Source organism: Rana temporaria, chromosome 4 (genome assembly GCF_905171775.1).
Source record: "Rana temporaria chromosome 4, aRanTem1.1, whole genome shotgun sequence".
NCBI lineage: Eukaryota > Metazoa > Chordata > Amphibia > Anura > Ranidae > Rana > Rana temporaria.
In genome coordinates, this window is record NC_053492.1 from 444,177,423 (window position 1) to 444,184,832 (window position 7,410).

Here is a 7,410-nt window from a genome sequence, read left to right on the forward strand (position 1 = left end):
GAGGACTGTGGCTGAATGCAGCAGGGATAGCGCTGCCATTGTCTATTAGCAAAGGTGCTAAAAAGGAGATCCTGCCTATGCTCGGACAGGAGGAAAAAAGAGACCCTCAGACCCTGGTAAGTGCCTTGCTGCCCAGCCAATCAACAGCGCCCCCTTCACATGGCGCCCATGGCACTTGCCATGGCTGCCATACCCTAGATACGCCACTGCCGGTAATTATCCCTGGACGGGGTGAACAACCACAAACCCTAAGAAATTACCCAACACCTGCATCAGACTCCCAAAGAAGCTGAGCTCATGTCTATAAAGTATGCAGTAAACACTAAAGCATGGCATTCACCATAAAGTACCAAACTGCAGAATAGTTGAAATGGCCAGAAAAAATTATGGGCCAACAGGAAGACATCACTAGGCAGTGCCCATTGGCCACATTTTTACAGTTCTGATGCTTAAAAATGCTTAAACCACTTTTTTTTTTAAACAGAGATCTGCCATTATGGAACCTCTTACTTTGAAAACTACAAGGGTCATTGCTAGGAAAATAGGGATCCCTTGATCTGTATGTTCCAGGCTTTTTGTTCGCCACTCATACCATAGTCACACAGTTCAAGCAGAAGGCGTTGAGGCTCCAGAATAGATATAGTTCAGTAAAGAAACCAATGGGCGATGTACTAAACCAGGGGTACGCAACCTTTTAAAGGATATTAGAAAATGCGAGTATAGCCTCGTTAGAAATAGATCGCTAGAAATATAAACTGTGCCCACATCCCTGTTATTTGTAATAGGTATGTCTCGATCAGTCGATCATAATACAGGCTGCTTGGGGCCCGACTGATGACCATAGATCCAGATAAAGAGGGAAAGAGAATTTTTTGGGACTTTTTAAGGCACAAGTATACAACAATATAAAATATATATGTAAAAATTTATTAAATAATTATAATAGTAATGCACAGTGTACAAAACAGCAAAAGAGTTTGGGACAACCCCACATATCAGATATGATAACAAAACCGTTATTTTCTAATACAGTGGAGTCGTAGTCTCGACCGGTTTCGCAGTCTATAACTGCTTCTTCAGGAGAAATATCTATAGGGTACATATAACAAATATAAGTAACAAAATAATAATAATAACAAGCAATTAGATACACTGATTTAATGGAAAAGATACATAGATTTCAGTGTTTGCGCCTTATAAGAGAGTCAAGGACTACTCACCTTGATGAGCCAAGGTGATCGTAACTTGGCTTAGGCAATGGCCCCCTAGGGCGCACGTGAGGGATAGTAGGAGCGGGCTCTGATGGAGAAGGTGTATGGGTTATTGCTAGTAATGGGGGTAATGGAGGATAGAGGTGCAAAAGAAAGGGGAAGAGGAACGGGAAATAGAAATGAAGAGAAAATAAAGAAAGAAAGAAGATAGTGAAAAAGGGAAAGGGAAAAAAAAAAAAAAGGAAGGGAAGGAGAAAAAAGGAAGGAAAAAAGAGGAAAAAAGAAAATGGAGAAAGAGGAAAAACAGTAAAATAAAAATGTGGTGGAAAGAGGGGAAGAAGGAAAGAAGGGGGGAAGGGGGGGAAAAGAAAAAGGGGGGGAGGGTCAAGGATAAGAAGAAGGGAGAGGAGGGAAGGGCGATGGGGAAAGTGGGGAAAGGGAAAGGAGTAGGAAGGGGAGAGGAGGGGGGGAGGTCGAAAAAGAGAGAAGAAAGGGGTTAAGTGAAAACAGTAAAAGAAATATATGGGAAGGGAGGGTGGAGAGAGAGACAAAAAGGGGGGAAGGGGGGGGGGGGTTTTAAGGAAAAAGGGAAAAGGGTGGGGAAAAAAGAGGGAGAAGAGGGGGGGGGGGGAAAAAGAAGGAGAAAGAGAAAAAGAAGATGGATTGGGAAAATGGGGGAGGGAAAGAAGGAAGGAAGGAGAGGGGAGGGGGAGGTTGTCTGGTGGGAGGAGGGAAAAAGAAAAAGAAAAAGAGATAAGTATAGGAGGTGAAAAGGAGAGAAAGGAAGGGAGGAAGGGAGATCTGGTTGTGAGGTGGTGAATGGTGAGGGCTGGTAATGAAAGTAAGAAAATGTGAAAATAAGAATGAAAGTAAGTATTGCCCAGGTAAAAAATATATATAATAATTAAATTATATATGGAAATTGAAAGCAGCAACCAAGAACAATTATGCTTGAGTAGCAGGACACCAGGGAGTGATGATTAGTGCTGGGGTGAAGAGAGTGAATAATATTGCAGCTTACCCTCCAAGAACTTGTAATCACTATAATGAATACTGGGGTGGTGGATACATGTTGATGACAATTAGATAACAGCAAGCAATGAAAGAAAGCCAGTGTAGGTAAACACAAGCAGATCAATCTGGGGAAGATATAATGTCAGACGGTTGCTTTAGAGTAATGGTGTCCAATGGTAAAATTACACCGCAATGATTGTTGCAAGATTGCTGTTAATTAAGGTCTGCTTACCATCAATAGTGTATTGTCTGTCCATCCCCAGGGAGAGCGCCGTGCACCTCACCAAGACCGCTTGGAGAGCGGCTTTAAATGGGGAATCCCAAGTCACGTCATGCGTCACGTGGGCGTGACGCAGACGTGACTCACCATTCAGAACGGCCGCGCATTGGTCAATGCGCGGCCTTGCAGACAGGACATCCATGGCCGGAGGCCGGGTGAGAAGCTGCAAGTCACGGGCTCCGATTGGAGCCCGTGGTCTGAAAGGTCCAGCGTGCGCCAATCAAAGGAAGGGGGGCGCGGCCGCGGCCAGCCCGATCACATGGCAAGACACTAGGCTGACAAGGCGCCGCACTGAAATGTACAAAGAAAATTTGAAAATATAAAACATTCATAAGTAAGTATTACAGACATGATCATTGTAAAAATATACAGGGGGATAAGCCTGCAGTATATTAGATTGTGGAGTCATTATGCAGTGATGATACAGAAATCAGGGTGATAATAATCATAATGAGACAATTCAATTGGGCTATAACAAACATCAAAATGTAATGGTGGCCAAAGAGGTGGTGTACATGAAGGAAGCATAGATATGGCATTCTGATAAAACAGTCAAACATGTCATACTAAGATAAATTATAAATGAAAAAATAATAATAGAAAAATAGAAAAATAATAATAAAGCAATCCAAGTCCCGCTTATATAAAGGATTTATATGAATTGACCTCATTAAGGCCTGGAAAGGTCATAGCATTCAGATGTTCTATCCATCCATTATGGATAGAACATCTGAATGCTATGACCTTTCCAGGCCTTAATGAGGTCAATTCATATAAATCCTTTATATAAGCGGGACTTGGATTGCTTTATTATTATTTTTCTATTTTTCTATTATTATTTTTTCATTTATAATTTATCTTAGTATGACATGTTTGACTGTTTTATCAGAATGCCATATCTATGCTTCCTTCATGTACACCACCTCTTTGGCCACCATTACATTTTGATGTTTGTTATAGCCCAATTGAATTGTCTCATTATGATTATCATCACCCTGATTTCTGTATCATCACTGCATAATGACTCCACAATCTAATATACTGCAGGCTTATCCCCCTGTATATTTTTACAATGATCATGTCTGTAATACTTACTTATGAATGTTTTATATTTTCAAATTTTCTTTGTACATTTCAGTGCGGCGCCTTGTCAGCCTAGTGTCTTGCCATGTGATCGGGCTGGCCGCGGCCGCGCCCCCCTTCCTTTGATTGGCGCACGCTGGACCTTTCAGACCACGGGCTCCAATCGGAGCCCGTGACTTGCAGCTTCTCACCCGGCCTCCGGCCATGGATGTCCTGTCTGCAAGGCCGCGCATTGACCAATGCGCGGCCGTTCTGAATGGTGAGTCACGTCTGCGTCACGCCCACGTGACGCATGACGTGACTTGGGATTCCCCATTTAAAGCCGCTCTCCAAGCGGTCTTGGTGAGGTGCACGGCGCTCTCCCTGGGGATGGACAGACAATACACTATTGATGGTAAGCAGACCTTAATTAACAGCAATCTTGCAACAATCATTGCGGTGTAATTTTACCATTGGACACCATTACTCTAAAGCAACCGTCTGACATTATATCTTCCCCAGATTGATCTGCTTGTGTTTACCTACACTGGCTTTCTTTCATTGCTTGCTGTTATCTAATTGTCATCAACATGTATCCACCACCCCAGTATTCATTATAGTGATTACAAGTTCTTGGAGGGTAAGCTGCAATATTATTCACTCTCTTCACCCCAGCACTAATCATCACTCCCTGGTGTCCTGCTACTCAAGCATAATTGTTCTTGGTTGCTGCTTTCAATTTCCATATATAATTTAATTATTATATATATTTTTTACCTGGGCAATACTTACTTTCATTCTTATTTTCACATTTTCTTACTTTCATTACCAGCCCTCACCATTCACCACCTCACAACCAGATCTCCCTTCCTCCCTTCCTTTCTCTCCTTTTCACCTCCTATACTTATCTCTTTTTCTTTTTCTTTTTCCCTCCTCCCACCAGACAACCTCCCCCTCCCCTCTCCTTCCTTCCTTCTTTCCCTCCCCCATTTTCCCAATCCATCTTCTTTTTCTCTTTCTCCTTCTTTTTCCCCCCCCCCCCTCTTCCCCCTCTTTTTTCCCCCCCCTTTTCCCTTTTTCCTTAAAACCCCCCCCCCCCCCTTCCCCCCTTTTTGTCTCTCTCTCCACCCTCCCTTCCCATATATTTCTTTTACTGTTTTCACTTAACCCCTTTCTTCTCTCTTTTTCGACCTCCCCCCCTCCTCTCCCCTTCCTACTCCTTTCCCTTTCCCCACTTTCCCCATCGCCCTTCCCTCCTCTCCCTTCTTCTTATCCTTGACCCTCCCCCCCTTTTTCTTTTCCCCCCCTTCCCCCCTTCTTTCCTTCTTCCCCTCTTTCCACCACATTTTTATTTTACTGTTTTTCCTCTTTCTCCATTTTCTTTTTTCCTCTTTTTTCCTTCCTTTTTTCTCCTTCCCTTCCTTTTTTTTTTTTTCCCTTTCCCTTTTTCACTATCTTCTTTCTTTCTTTATTTTCTCTTCATTTCTATTTCCCGTTCCTCTTCCCCTTTCTTTTGCACCTCTATCCTCCATTACCCCCATTACTAGCAATAACCCATACACCTTCTCCATCAGAGCCCGCTCCTACTATCCCTCACGTGCGCCCTAGGGGGCCATTGCCTAAGCCAAGTTACGATCACCTTGGCTCATCAAGGTGAGTAGTCCTTGACTCTCTTATAAGGCGCAAACACTGAAATCTATGTATCTTTTCCATTAAATCAGTGTATATAATTGCTTGTTATTATTATTATTTTGTTACTTATATTTGTTATATGTACCCTATAGATATTTCTCCTGAAGAAGCAGTTATAGACTGCGAAACCGGTCGAGACTACGACTCCACTGTATTAGAAAATAACGGTTTTGTTATCATATCTGATATGTGGGGTTGTCCCAAACTCTTTTGCTGTTTTGTACACTGTGCATTACTATTATAATTATTTAATAAATTTTTACATATATATTTTATATTGTTGTATACTTGTGCCTTAAAAAGTCCCAAAAAATTCTCTTTCCCTCTTTATCTGGATCTATGGTCATCAGTCGGGCCCCAAGCAGCCTGTATTATGATCGACTGATCGAGACATACCTATTACAACCTTTTAAAGGAGAAGTCTAGCCAAAGCTTGTTTGACTGTACTTCTATGGATTGTTTTGCACTCCTGTGACCCACAGCTGAAGTCCTCTCTCTGCTGATTTCACGGATATCAGTCCAGGCACCACGTCATCATGAAAATCGAAGTTAGGATCTGCCAGGTGCCTGTAATGACACCCCGCTCAGCCTCTCAGTGAGCTGCGGAGAGTCTGAGCAGGCCGCTCCCCGCCCCTCCACAGCTCAGCGCTCAAGTGAGCGAGGAGGAAGCAGGTTGGAGGGCTGCTGATTGACAGACAGCAGCTCTCTGCTCAGGGAACTGTCAGAACCAAGTGATCGGCAATGTTCCATCGCTTGGTTCTCAGTGTAGAGGCGCCGGGGGACAGATGCAGCAACGGACCGAGGTAAGTATGAATCAGGTAAAAACCCCAAACCCATACTTCTCTTTTAAAGTAAGGTGACCAGATTTTAAAATGAAATCCGGGGACATATTTTTTCTTTACTATTAATGGCAACAATCAGCGACTCTCTGCCCGTCGCCGCCCGCCGCACAGCCTCATAAGTCTTACTCTTCAGGCCCCGGCTACTACTGGATGGGGAGCGGAGGAAGATCACTTCGCCAGGGAAGGCAAGGAGATAGGCAGGTGGCTGGCCAGGATTTGAGCCAAGGCAGAAGAAAATGCGAGCGAAGCTGAATGGGCATGCGCCCGAAAATGAAGAAATATTCCCTCCGCTCCGACCAGCACATGATCATCAGAAAGGGGCACAGATAATGGGAAAAATACAACCCCCCTATGCTAGTAGGCACGGCGGAGCGGAGGGGTGTAATTCTAATTTTTTTATTTTAATTCTGCACTGATTGTCTTTGAAATTGCCCCTGCCCCCTATTAAATCCAATCCGGGGACAAAACCAGGGACAGACTTGGTCCGGGGACAGTGTCTTCAATCAGGGGACTGTCCCCTGAAACTGGGGATGTCTGGTCACCCTATTTTAAAGAGTGAGGGCCACTTAAGTGATTTGGCAACTGGTCGGGGGACACACTCCCTATAAGGCTGATTTCACATTAATGCCCTGCGATTTATCCACACCGCAGGTGCAGCTCAGTGCACCTGTGGCTTTACTGCTGGATTATCTGCACTTTTCAGTAGACTTCTATTACATCTTGCTGGAGTGGTGCACTTTCTGAAAAGATATACAGTACCTGTTGCCGAGAATGTGTTTCCAGCACGACAGCATTGCGCTGATTCTCGGCGAGAGGGTGCCAACATCTCGCACTTGCTGGAATAAACAAAGCACATTCCAGCGAGCGCATCATAGAAGCGACGGGGATCTGACTTGGATTCCCGCCAATTCTAGCTGCGGCGTTTGGTATGAATCCTGAGGGGGAACTCCCACGCCAAATTTCAAATAAAAAAACGGCATGGGCCCCCCCCCCCAGGGGCATACCAGGCCCTTAGGTCTGGTATGGGTTGTAAGGAGACCCCCCCTACGCCGAAAAAACGGCGTGGGGGTCCCCACACAATCCATACCAGACCTGTATCCAAAGCACGCTGCCCGGCCGGACAGAAAAGGAGTGGGGACGAGCGAGTGCCCCCCCCCTCCTGAGCCGTACCAGGCCGCATGCCCTCAACATGGGGGGGTTGGGTGCTCTGGGGCAGGGGGGCGCCCTGTGGCCCCCCATCCCAGAGCACCCTGTCCACCTGTTGATAAGGACAGGGCCTCTTCCCGACAACCCTGGCCGTTGGTTGTCG

General features: G+C 45.0%; 1 long non-coding RNA gene across 1 annotated transcript; it reads left to right on the forward strand.

The window, feature by feature from the left end:
- The first annotated feature begins 3,806 nt into the window (after positions 1 to 3,806).
- Positions 3,807 to 5,534, forward strand: LOC120935463. The gene is made up of 2 exons (XR_005748501.1): positions 3,807 to 4,207; positions 5,142 to 5,534. It is a non-coding gene; the product is annotated as an uncharacterized LOC120935463 (long non-coding RNA).
- The last annotated feature ends 1,876 nt before the right edge of the window (positions 5,535 to 7,410 follow it).